Genomic DNA, 13,606 nt, shown 5'->3' with positions numbered 1-13,606 from the left:
TTCTAAACCCTTGGCATGGGGTAATCGGCCATGAATCCTGTGTAACCAATACAGCATCATTTTGGGATGGAATCTTGCAAGTTAATAGTTGGCGATGAAATAAGCAATTTTTAGGGTTACTTTTTTTTTTTTAACATTGTAACCTGGGACAGGTAAACTACTTTTTTAAATATATCTTATTTATTTATTTGACACAGAGAAAGAGGCGGAGAGAAAGAAAGAATGGGCATGCCAGGGCCTTCAGCCACTGTAAACGAACTCCAGATGCATGCGCCCCCTTGTGCATCTGGCTTACGTGGGTCCTGAAGAATCAAACCAGGATCCCGAAGAATCGAATCAGGATCTTTTGGCTTTGCAGACAAATACACTAAGCTATCTCTCCAGCCCCCTTCAGGGTCATTATTAATAAGGAATCACTGAGGGAAGGTCCTGGGGAAATAGTGGCTCCCATCAGGAAGTAGCATTGAGGGGCTGGAGAGATGGCTTAGAGGCTAAGGTGCTTGCCAGCAAGGCCAAAGGACTCAGATTCCATTCCTCAGGACCCACATAAAGCCAGATGCCCAAGGGGGCGCAAGCTCCCGGAGCTTGTTTGCAGTGGATGGAGGCCCTGGCGCACCCATTCTTTTTCTCCTCTCTATGCCTATTCCTTTCTCTCTCAAATAAATAACTAAAATATATTTTTGTAAAGTAGCATTGAGGAAATGAGCAATTCAAGTACAGTGGGCGACGTCATTGCTTTCATTGCTGCTGGACAATTTAAGGAAGGAGACAGATAAGCATGAGGTCACAGATTCTTTGTCCTCTTCCGTCCCCTGCCCCCGTTACCCATCGTTTCTCCGACCCTTGCATCTCTTCCTCACTTTCTGAAAAAGTATCCTATAGGCATTAGATGACACAGCAAACAAGGCCTGTGTCCATGCAGGGGAGGGAACAATGGAGGACAGGGTGGGATGTTGGAGCCCAAGTCGGTTCAGAGGGGCATTTAGGTTCGGAGGGCAACCTGGCTGGGAAAGTTGGGTGAAGAAGGGTCTAAACAGGACACTGACTCATAAGACAGTACCCTACCTTGAAAAACAAAAACAAAAAAGAAAAGAAATTACTTGAAAATGTAGTAGATCTAAACAACCTTTTACTATCATATATATATTTTTTTTTGGTGGGAAATATAGGTTTATTTTGGCTTACACGCTTGAGGGGAAGCTCCACAATGGCAGGGGGAAACAATGGCACAAGTAGAGGGTGGACATCAGCCCCTGGCTCTCATAAGGCAGACGACAGGAACAGGAGAGTGTGCCAAACACTGGCATGGGGAAACTGGCTATAACACCCATAAGCCCGCCCCAACATACACTGCCTCCAGGAGGCTTTAATTTCCAATTGCCATGATGTGTGGTTTTTTAAATTATTATTATTTTTATTAATAACTTTCATGATTACAAACAATATCCCATGGTAGTGCCTTTCCTCCCCCCCCACTCCACATTCCCCTTTGAAACTCCATTTTCCATCATATCCCCTCCCCCTCTCAATCAGTCGCTTTTATTTTGATGTCATGATCTTTTCCTCCTATTATGATGGTCTTGGGTAGGTAGTGTCAGGCACTGGATACATGATGTGTGTTTTTAAAATTAATAAACTTAGGCGGGCGTGGTGGTGCACGCCTTTAATCCCAGCACTCGGGAGGCAGAGGTAGGAGGATTGACATGAGTTCGAGGCCACCCTGAGACTCCATAGTGAATTCCAGGTCAGCCTGGTCTAGAGTGAGACCCTACCTCAAAAAACCAGAAAAACCAAAATAAAATTAAATTAAATTAATAAATTTATTTAATTTGTTTTTTTGAGGTAGGGTCTCACTCTGCTCCAGGCTGGCCTGGAATTAACTTAGTCTCAGGGTAGCCTTGAATGCAATCCTCCTACCTCTGCCTTCTGAGTGCTGGGATTAAAGGCGCACACCACCACGCCTGGCTCTATTTATTCATTTTATTTTGAGACAGAAAGAAAGGGAGAGAGAGGATGGGTGTGCCAGGGCCTCTAGCCACTACAAGCGAACTACAGATGCATGTGCCACCTTGTGCAACATGATGTGTTGTGAGACTAGAATTTAGAAAGAGCCCAGCAGGAATTGATTTTCTCTTCTGCAGTGCCTGGGTCTTAGCTGGCAGACTCAGTGGCCAACGGCTGAAGTCATCCACTGTAGTGGAGGCTATAGATCTTCCAGCATGACTTACTTCACTCTTCCCTGGAAAGTTGGCGTTGGAAAGTCACTCTCTTCCTGCACTGGTCTCTCCACCTGTGGCTCCCTCCATGGGACTGCTGAGTTTTCTCTCAGCACGGCAACTAGTGTCCCCTAGAATGGGTGATCCCAGGGGTAAGCGAGGAGGAGGTTATCCCCTCTGCAATCTAGCTACAAAGTCAGATAGCATCATTTCCATCATATTTTATTCATTTGAAGTGAGTCACTAAATCCAGCCCATGGTGAATAGGGGGAGTGGAATTAGATTGCACCCTTTTTGTAGATTGTTTCAGGACACTACAGCAAGCTGCCATGCAGAGGGTCAGCCTAGTATATGTTTTCAGAGCCCGCTCTACATGAAGAAAGTATCCATGTGGGAGAAACAGACTCACATAAGATTGTGAGCTCAACTGTGTGAAAATGGTGTCTGGGTCCCTAAGGGGGTGGCAGGAGATTGGAAGATGGGTTACCACGCAGTACTGAGCACATAAATAAATATATTAAGAATAATTGTTGGGCTGGAGAGAATGCTCAGCAGTTAAGGTGCTTGCCTGAAAAGCCTTACAACCTGAGTTAGACTCTCCAGTACCCACATAAGCCAGATGCACAAAGTGGCACGTGCGTCTGGACTTTGTTTGCAGTGGCTGGAGGCCCCAGCATGCCCATTCTCTCTCTCTCCCTCACTCTCTCACATAAATAAATAAATAAATATATATTTTTTAATTTTTATTCACTTATTTGAGAGTGACAGACACAGAAAGACAGATAGAGGGGGAGAGAGAGAATGGGCGCGCCAGGGCTTCCAGCCACTGCAAACGAACTCCAGACACGTGCGCCCCCTTGTGCATCTGGCTAACGTGGGACCTGGGGAACCGAGCCTCGAATCGGGGTCCTTAGGCTTCACAGGCAAGCGCTTAACCGCTGAGCCATCTCTCCAGCCCAATATATATATATTTTAAAGTTAAAAAATAGTAGCACAAGCATCTGGCATTCATTTGTAGTGGGAAGAGGCTCTGGTGTGCATATATACACATACACATACACACATGTGCGTATGTGTGCAAATGAATTCAAATTACAAAAAAAAAAAAGAGTCCAGGGTATCATATGCAATTAGTGCCAGCACTTGGGAGGCCAAGGTGGGAGGATTGCCAAGTGTTCAAGGCCAACCTAAGAATACATAGTGAATTCCAGGTCAGCCTGGGCTAGAGCGGAAACCCTACCTCAGGGGTAAAAAGAAAGAACCTTTAATCCCAGCACTCAGAAAGCACAGGTAGAAGGATCAATGTGAGTTTGGGACTACAGAGTGAGTCAGCCTGGACTAAAGAGAGACCCTAATTTGAAAAAAAAAAAATATTTGTTTAATATAGTAAAGCAAAATAACATAAATGAGTAGGGCTGGAGAAATGGCTTAGTGGTTAAGCGCTTGCCTGTGAAGCCTAAGGACCCTGGTTCGAGGCTCGATTCAATGCCAGGACCCACGTTAGCCAGATGCACAAAGTGGCACATGAGTCTGGAGTTCATTTTCAGTGGCAGGGGGCCCTGGCATGCCCATTCTCTCTCTCTCTATTTCTTTGCTTGCAGATAAATAAAAATATTTAAAGAAAAAAAGAAACCAAAACAAAGAATAAATTTGCAGAGCTGGGGTTATAGCTCAGTGTAGAGTACTTGCCTGTTAAGTGTATTGCAACTTAGATGGATAATGTTTGAATAGTGAGCCGTGTTTAAACCAAATTAGAATTAACTGGCAGCATTTGTAAATCAGGAGACTTCACAGGAAGATCTAGATGAATCGTTTCTTTGAAATATGAAAAGATCTGGCAGTCCTGGGTCCTCTCCCCCGTGGCTACAGTCAGCTGGGCAGAGCATCTGCTGTCTCTCTCAACAAGGAAGGCCTGAGCTTTCCCAGTTCCCCACAGGCCCCTCCACCCCTCCGCCACTGAGAAATAAAGCCCAGATTTGCTCATGACCGGCTCCTGCCTCTACAAGCCATATGGGCGATTTTGCCCTTATGTGGATGCTGGGAAGGCTGTATTCCTCTTTCCCAAAAGGAACTTTCTACATCAGGAGGATTAGATGTAGCAGCAGATAGGTGAGCTCTGAGACTCCAGTCTGCTGCACCCTTCCCTCAGTCCTCCTCCTTGCCATTTGCTAAATTATATGTCTTTTTGGGGGAGGATGGGGGTTCGAGGTAGGGTTTCACTCTACCCAGGCTGATCCGGAATTCACTACGTAGTCTCAGGGTGGCCTCAAACTCATAGCAATCCTCCTACCTCTGCCTCCCAAGTGCTGGGATTAAAGGCATGTGACATCATGCCCGGCTTATTTATTTTTGTTTAATTTTTTTATTATTGACAACTTCCATGATAATTCCCCACACACCCACTTTCCCCTTCACAACTCCACTCTGTCATATCCCCTCCCCCTCTCAATCAGTCTCTCTTTTATTTATTTATTTTATTATTTTATTTTTGTTGTTCAAGGTAGGGTCTTGCTATAGTTCAGGCTGACCTGGAATTCACTTTGTAGTCTCAGGGTGGCCTCGAACCCTTGGCAATCCTCCTACCTCTGCCTCCCAAATGCTGGGATTAAAGGCATGCACCACCATACCCAGTTTTTTCTTTTATTTTGAAGTCATCATCTTGTCCTATTATGATGATCTGGTATAGGTAGTGCCATGGATATCCAGGCCATTTTGTGTCTGGAAGAGTGCATTGTAAGGAGTCCTAGCTTTCCTTTGGCTCTTACATTCTTCCTGGCCCCTCTTCCACAAAAGACCCTGAGCCTTGGAAGGTGTGATAGAGATGTTTCAGTCCTGAGCACTCCTCTCTCACTTCTTAGTGCCATGGTGGCTTCTGAGACATCCCAGAGGTCACTGCCATCTGAAAGAGAACATTCTCTAACCAAAAGTGAGAGTAGCATTAATATATGGGTATGGACATTAAGAAAAGTGCTTACTAAGATGGACGTGGTGGTGCATGCCTTTAATCCCAGTACTTAGGAGGCAGAGGTAGGTGGATCACTGTGAGTTCAAGGCCACCCTGAGACTACGTAGTGAATTCCAGGTCAACCTGAGCTACAGTGAGACCCTATCTCAAAAAAATCAAAAACTAAAAAAAAAAAAGGAAAATAAAAATAAAAAGAAAGAAAGAAAGAGAGAAAGAAAAGTGCTTACTGAGCAGTTTGATGAGCATAATATATGCATTTAGCCAGATACCAGCAGGTCATATAACCCTAGGACTCAAGACTTCCCCAGACTTAGTTTTTCAGTATTAGGCATGTATTACCTCCCATGGAGTGGTCCCCCAGTCCAAGTAGAGAGCAGTTGGTTTCCCCCATAACAGACATGCCACTATTGCACCCACTGGCTCACTTGGCCTGGCTGGCCCTACTTAAGGCTTGCAGTGTCCTCTGTTGTTTATCTCCACAGATGACTTTTCTCTCTCCCATGGAACCGCATGCAGTGTGGCTTTTCCCAGCTTTCTGTCAGCTGGTCTACAAGGAGAAGGTTTTCAGCTTAGCTCCAACAAGATTTCTCAGTGACCTTGCAGCCCAAGCATGTGGTATCTTCAATAATTGGGTCATAGCATGCATTCCTGGTGGGAAACCAATGATGTTCATTGTTAATATGACTGGATTTAGAATCACGGAGGAGACACACCTCTGGGTATTTCTGTGAGGGTGTTTCCAGAGTCTTAACTGAGACACACTCTGAATGTGGGTGACACCATCTTGTGGGTTGAGGTCCTAGACTGAATACAAAGGGGAAAAGGAGAAAGTGGACTGCACACCACCATTCATCATTCTTTGCTCTCTGTGGGCAGACAGACACAGTGTAACCACCTAGATGCCCTTACAATGATAGATGCACACTCAAACTGTGAACCAAAATAAAACCTTCCTCCCTCAAGTTGCTTTTGTCAGGTATGCAGTCACAGTCATGACAAAAAGTAACTAATCCACCTCCTTCGGTTCCTCTTGGCTGTGATAGTGTCTCTTACCTTTTTAATTAATTAATTTTTTATTAACAATTTCCATAATTGTAAACAATATCCCATGGTAATTCCCTCACTCCCCTTCACTTTCCCCTTTGAAACCATATTCTCCATTATATCCCTTTCCCCTTTCAATCAGTCTCTCTTTTATGTTGATGTCATGATCTTTTCCTCCTCTTATGATGGTCTTGTGGAGGTAGTTCTGATCTTATTTTTTTAATATAATTTTTTTTTATGAGAGAGAGAGAGAGAGAATTGGTGTGCCAGGGCCTCCAGCCACTGCAATTGAACTCCAGACATGTGCACCACCTTGTGCACATGTGTGTCTGGTTTATGTGGGAACATGGTTCCTTAGGTAACTGTAGGCAACTGCCTTAACCACTAAGCCATCTCTCCAGTCCTTCTTTTTTTTTTTTTCAAATTTTATTTATTTATTAGAGAGAGAGAGAGAACGGGTATGCCAGAGCCTCTAGGCATAAATTCCAAATGAACTCCAGACATATGCATCACCTTATGCATCAGGCTTTATGTAGGTACTAGGGAATTGAACCTGGGTCCTTTTGGCTTTGCAGGCAAGCACCTTAACCACTAAACCATCTCTCCAGCCCTGCAGCCCTTCTTTTAAAATAAAAATTATTTATTTGCAAGCAGAGAGGGATAGAAAAGAGACAGAGCATGGGCGCCCCAGGGTCTCCAGCCACTGCAAATGAACTCCACATACATGAGCCATTTTGTGCATCTGGGTAGTAGAGAACTGAACTCAGGTCCTTAGGCTTTGCAGGCAAGTGCCTTAAATGCTGAGCCATCTCTCCAGCCCTATGTTTATTTTCTTACAAACAAGAGAGTGGCAGACAAAGAAAATGAGAGTTCCAGGGCCTCTAGCCACTGCAAGCAAACTTCAGATGCATGTGTCATTTTGTGTATCTGGCTTTACATATGTCCTGGGGAATCACACCCAGGTAAATAGGCAATTAAAAAATTAAGCAAGCACCTTAACCATTGAGCAATCTTTCCAGTCCTTCTTTGTTTTTTTAAAAACTATTTTTAATTTATTTGAGAGAGAGAGTATGATTGTTCTAAGGCGTTTTGCTGCTGAAAATGAACTCCAGACACATATGCCATGTTGTGAATCTGCCTTCACTTAGGCACTGGGGAGTTGAACCCCAGGCTAGTAGGCTTTTGTAGGCAAGCACCTTTGACCCATAGGGCCATCTCCCTATCTCTGACTTTCCTTGTTTTCATAACCATAAAAATTTTTTATTTCATTTTATTTTAATTTTTTCAAGGTAGGATCTTGCTCTAGTCCAGGCTGACCTGGAATTCACTATGTAGTCTCAGGGTGGACTTGAAGTAACAGCGATCCTCCTACCTCTGCCTCCCAAGTGCTAGGATTAAAGGCATATCCACTATTCCTGGCTCAGATTTTTTTTTTTTTCCCAGGGTAGATCTCACTCTAGCCCAGGATGACTTGAAACTCCCTCAGTAGTTCAGGCTGACCTTGAACTCATAACAATTCTCCTTTTTCTGCCTCCTGAGTGCTGGGATTAAAGGTGTGCCAGGCTCCTTTTTAAACTTTTTTTTCCTCTTAAATTTTTTTTTTTTTTTTTTTTTTTTTTTTAGCCAGGCATAGTGGCACATGCCTTTAATCCCAGCACTCGGGACACAGAGGTAAGAGGATCGCCGTGAGTTTGAGGCCACCCTCAGAGGACACAGTGAATTCCAGGTCAGCCTGAATTAGAGTGAGACCCTACTTAGAAAAACAAAAAACAAACAACCAAAAAAAAAAAATTTACTTATATATTTCAGAGAGAGAGAGAGAGAGAGAGAGAGAGAGAGAGAGAGAGAGAGAGAATTGGTGCATGAGGGCCTCTAGCCACTTTAAACAAACGAATTCCAGAAGCTTGCACCACCTTACCACCTTGTACATCTGGCTTTACATGGGCCACTAGGGAATCAAATCCCGGTCCTTAGGCTTTACAGGCAAGTGCCTTATAACCACTGAGCCACCCCTTCAGTCATATATATATATTTCACTGGAATTCACTATGTAGTCTCAGGATGGCCTTTAGCTCATGGGGATTCTCTTACTTCTGCTTCCCAAGTGCTGGGATTAAAAGCATGCGCCACCACGCCAGGCCAAAACATAGCAGATTAAAAAAAATGTTCTTTAAAGTAGGGCATGGTGGCACATGCCTTTAATCCCAGCACTAGGGAGGCAGAGGTAAGAGGATAACTGTGAGTTCAAGGCCACCCTGGAACTACACAGTGAATTTCAGGTCAGCCTGGGCTAGAGTGAGACCCTACCTCAAAAACTATAAAAAACAATCTGCTTAGATGTAAATTGAGTATATGCCTCCTTCTTTCTGCCTTTCCCCCACACATGAAAAGGCTCATATGTTGGAAGCTTGGTCCTACTGTGATAACATTGAGGTAGTGGAACGTTTAGGAAGTAGGGCCTACTGGGAGGTAGTTATTTCTTCAGGAATGCTTCCCTTGGAAGGATTTCATGTAATTATCTTTTTCTTGGTGGAGCTGTGAGTAGAACTCAGTTCCAGACCAGAAATGGACACAAGACCACCAGAATAAAATTTAAGAGTCTTTATTCAGGCCAGCAAGCATCTGTCTCCCCACAGCTAGATGCTGAGGAAAATATTAATAGCCTATCTCTACAGTGAATTTTTATTTTATTTTATTGTTTTGAGGTAGGGTCTTACTCTAGCTCCAGCTGACCTAGAGCTCACCATGTAGTCTCATGGTGGCCTTGAACTCATGGTGATCCTCCTACCTCTGCCTCCTGAGTGCAGGGATTAAAGGCATGCACCACCACACCCAGCTACAGTGAATCTTTAAAGGCAAAAACCACATTTCTGGGGCTGGAGAGATGGCTCAGTGGTTTAGGCATTTGCCTATAGAACCTGATGACCCAGGCTCAATTCTCCAGTACCCATATAAAGCCAGATGCAGAGGGTAGTACATGCATTTGGAGTTCATTTACAGTAGCTAGATGCCCTGGTGTGCACCTTCTCTCTATACCCCTTTCTTCTCTCTCTGCTTGCAAATAAATAAATAAATTTTTTTAAATATTAAAAAAAACCCACATTCCTGCCCTTCACTCTTCAGTTATCCCCTCCTCCCCCCTAATTAATTTTTGCAAGAGCAAGCACCAGATAAGGGTGAGACCAAACATCAGATGTTGGTATGCAGCATGTACTGGGGACCAGGTTGCCTTGACTTTAGGGAAAGACTGTATTATCAGATATCTTAGCTACTGTTCTGTGCTAATCTTTACTCTCCTATAGCTCTTGGAGAATGTCAAGACGGCAAGAATGTCAAGAGGTCTGTTGAGGTTGTTTTAGTGTGTAGTAAGGAAACACTCTATTCATCTGTCTACAGAATAATATAGGTCTTGCAGTTAATTTCCATGAAAACAGGTTGTTAAAAAAAGGGGAAGTGCTGGAGAGATGGGTTAGTGGCTTAGTGGTTGAGTCACTTGCCTGGGAAGCCTAAGGACCCAGGTTTGGTTCTCTAGTACCCACATAAGCCACATGCACAAAGTGATACGTGCATCTGGAGTTCATTTGCAGTAGCTAGAGGCCCTGGTGTGCCCATTCTTTATCTGCCTCTCTCTGATCAATTTTTTATTTATTTTGTTTTTTTGAGGTAGGGTTTCACTCTAGTCCCTTTCTAGTGTTGCAAAATGCTAGTTTCATCTTGTTTTTCCTGATGCAGTGTGGAATCACCTATTTCTCCTAGGCACCCTACCCCCCTTGACCAGCTCATGTGTTTGAACAGCTGGTCCCAGCCTGAAGGTACTGTTTTGGGAGATTGTGGACCCTTTATAGGAGGTGGGGCCTGGCTCGTAGGGGCAGACCAGCAGTGCTGGGCTGTAGCCTGGAGCGGCTATTGGTTTAGCTCTCTGCTTCATGGTCCTACCATAGCTCCTTATCTTTGGAGCCACTGTCATACTTTCCCTGCGTGATGCAGGGTACAACTGAAACTTTGAGGCAAAATAAATTACTTAAACTACTTTGAAGAAATTCGTGTGTGTGAGTATCGGGGCACATGTGCCATGACACGTTTGTGGAGGTCACATGACAACTTTCAGGCTCGCCTTTGCCATTCCACACTATTTGAAGCAGGGTTTCTCTTGATCTTGTTCTATTTGTTTATTTATCCATTTATTTATTTCTGCTGCGCTCACAGAGAGCTTCTGAGAAATTCTGTCTCTGCCTCCCATCTCACCGTCTGTGTGCTGAGATTGCTGAAGCAGGCCAGGGCTTCCCGCTTTTTTACTTGGGGTCTGAAGATCAGACTTGGGTACTGAAGCTTGAGCAGCATTTGGATAAAACCATCCCCCAGCCCCTTGAATGGCTTTTGTCAGGTAACCTGTCACAATCATGAAAAAAGTAACTAACACACTGAGGAATGGTATTAGAAACCAAGATCTGAGCACTAGATGTAAAATTCATTATTTTGCTAGGGTAAAAAGAAAGAAAAGCTGGGCATGGTCATGCACGTCTTTAATTGCAGCACTGAGGAGGCAGAGGTAGGAGGATTGCCATGACTTCGAGGCCTGCATGACACTCCATAGTGAATCCCAGGTCAGCCTGGGTTAGTGAGACCATACCTAGTAAAAAACAACAAAAGGCAGCTGGGCATGGTGGCACACACCTTTAATCCCAGCACTCGGGAGGCAGAGGTAGGAGGATCACTGTGAGTTCGAGGCCACCCTGAGACTACATAGTTAATTCCAGGTCAGCCTGGACCAGAGTGAGACCCTACCTTGAAAAAAAATAAGAAAGGCTCGAGATGAAGCTCAGTGTGTTTTGGATTTCATCACCAACACAAGACAAAGAAGGAAGAAAGAAGAAAGGTGGACTGGAGAAGCGGCACAGTGGTTAAGGTGCTTGTCTGCAAAGACCAGCAACCAGGGTTTGATTCCCCAGTACCCACATAAAGCCAGATGCCCAGTGGGGCATGCATCTGGAGTTCGTTTGCAGTGGCTGTAGACCCTGGAGCTCTGTCTCTCTCTGCTTGCAAATGAATAAAAACAAACATTAAAAAGAGGACAGATAAATAGAAAGAGGAAGAGAGAAAGAAACAGAGACTGGGTGTGTTGGTTCACACTGATAATCCCAGCAAATGGGAGGTGGAGGCAGGAAGATCAAAAGTTTGAGGTCTGGGCTGGGCAAATGGCTTAGCGGTTAAGATGTTTGCTTGTGAAGCTTAAGGACCCTGGTTCAATTCCCCAGGACCCATGGAAGCCAGATGCACAAGGGCAGGGCGTACACGTCTGGAGTTTGTTTGTAGTGGCTGGATGCCCTGGTGTGCCCATTCTCTCCCTCTGCCTCTTTCTTTCTCTCTCAAATAAATAACTAATTTTTTTAAAAAAAAAAAAAGTCTGGGCTGGAGAGACAGTTTAGAGGTTAAGGTATTTGCCTGCAAAGCCAAAAGACCCAGGTTCGACTCCCCAGGACCCATGTAAGCCAGATGCACAAGGAGGTATATGCATCTGGAGTTTGTTTGCAGCGGCTAGAGGCCCTGGTGCGCTCCCCCCTTCTCTCTCTCTCTACCTGCCTATTTCTGTATCTCTCTCTCAAGTAAATAAATAAATAAATAAAATATTTTAAAAATTTTTTGAGAATATCCAGGCATGGTGGTGCACGCCTTTAATCCCAGCTCTCGGGAGGCAGAATTAGGAGGATTGCCATGAGTTCGAGGCCACCCTGAGACTCTATAGTGATTTCCAGGTCAGCCTGGGCTAGAGTGAGACCCTACCTCAAAAAAACAAATAAATAAATAAATAAATAAAGTTTGTGGTCACTGGGCATGGTGGTACATGCCTTTGACCCCACCACTCTGGAGGCAGAGGTAGGAGGAGCGCTGTTGAGTTCAAGGCCACCCTGAAACTACAGAGTGAATTCTAGGTTGACCTGAGCTAGAGTGAGACCCTACCTTGAAAAACCAAAAAAAAAAAAAAAAAAAACATTTGAGGTCATCCTTGACTACATTGCAAATTTGACATTAGCCTAGGCTATAAAAAATAGTCTAAAAAAGAAAAAGAAAAAGCCAGGCATGATGGCACATACCTTTAATTCCAGCACTCAGGAGGCCAAGGTAAGAGGATTGCCATGAGTTTGAGGTCAGCCTGAGACTAGTGAATTCCAAGTCAGCCTGGGCTAAAGCAAGACTCTACCTTGAAATAAAACCAAACATGTGTGTGTGTGTGTGTATGCTTTTTTTTTTTTTTTTTTTTTTGAAGTAGGGTTTGACTCTACCCAGGCTGACCTGGAATTCACTATGTAGACTCAGGGTGGCCTCGAACTCATGGTGATCTTCCTACCTCTGCCTCCTGAGCACTGGGATTAAAGGTATGCATCAACATGACCAGTTCACCACTATTTTAACAGTGTCTTGATTTATGACTTCTTTTATTCTGTAACTATAAAAACTTCATGAAAGTGTTACCACACTGGAACATGTATTTGGGGCAAACTAAATCTGTGTTCCTGGGCTACAGTCACTATATTTGGCTCCAGTATAAACTCCTCTTTACTCACTTTGAGGTGAGAACTGCATTTGGCATCTACACTGCTCACCAGATATTAGCAGAGCCTTTAGTCCAAAGGTATTCTCCAGCCCTGTTGTTTGTCTTATGTAAGGCTTTTTTAAAAAACCGAATTGTCTTATTTATTTATTTAAGAAAGAAAGAGGGGCTGGAGAGATGGCTTAGCAGTTAAGCACTTGCCTGTGAAGCCTAAGGACCCCGGTTCAAGGCTCGATTCCCCAGGTCCCACGTTAGCCAGATGCACAAGGGGGAGCACGTGTCTGGAATTCATTTGCAGTGGCTAGAGGCCCTGATGCACACATTCTCTCTCTCTCTCTGACTCTTTCTCTCTCTCTCTGCCTCTTTCTCTCTCTCTGTCCATTGCTTTCAAATAAATAAATAAAAATAAACAAAAAAAATTAAGAAAAAAAAAAGGAATCCGGGCTTGGTGGCGCATGCCTTTAATCCCAGCACTTGGGAAGCGGAGGTAGGAGGATCATCCTGAGTTCAAGGCCACTCTGTGACTGCATAGTGAATTTCAGGTCCGCCTGAGCTAGAGTGAGACCCTACCTCAAAAAAAAAAAAAAAAAAAAAAAAGGAAAGAGAGAATGGGCACACCAGGGCTTCTGGCCACTGCAAACAAACTCCAGGCACATGTGCCATTTTGTGCATCTGGCTTTATATAGGTAGTGGGGAAGTGAACCAGGATCCCTTCAATTTGCTGGTGAGTGCCTTAACCACTAAGCCACCTCTCCAGGCCCCTTCTTTTTTCTTGCAGGTATGTGTAACATGATGTGGTATACGATGTGGTGGTGTGTGCCATGAAGTGAC

The sequence above is a fragment of the Jaculus jaculus genome, chromosome 18, assembly GCF_020740685.1.
Source record: "Jaculus jaculus isolate mJacJac1 chromosome 18, mJacJac1.mat.Y.cur, whole genome shotgun sequence".
Lineage (NCBI taxonomy): Eukaryota > Metazoa > Chordata > Mammalia > Rodentia > Dipodidae > Jaculus > Jaculus jaculus.
Note: the sequence above shows the minus strand (reverse complement) of the source record.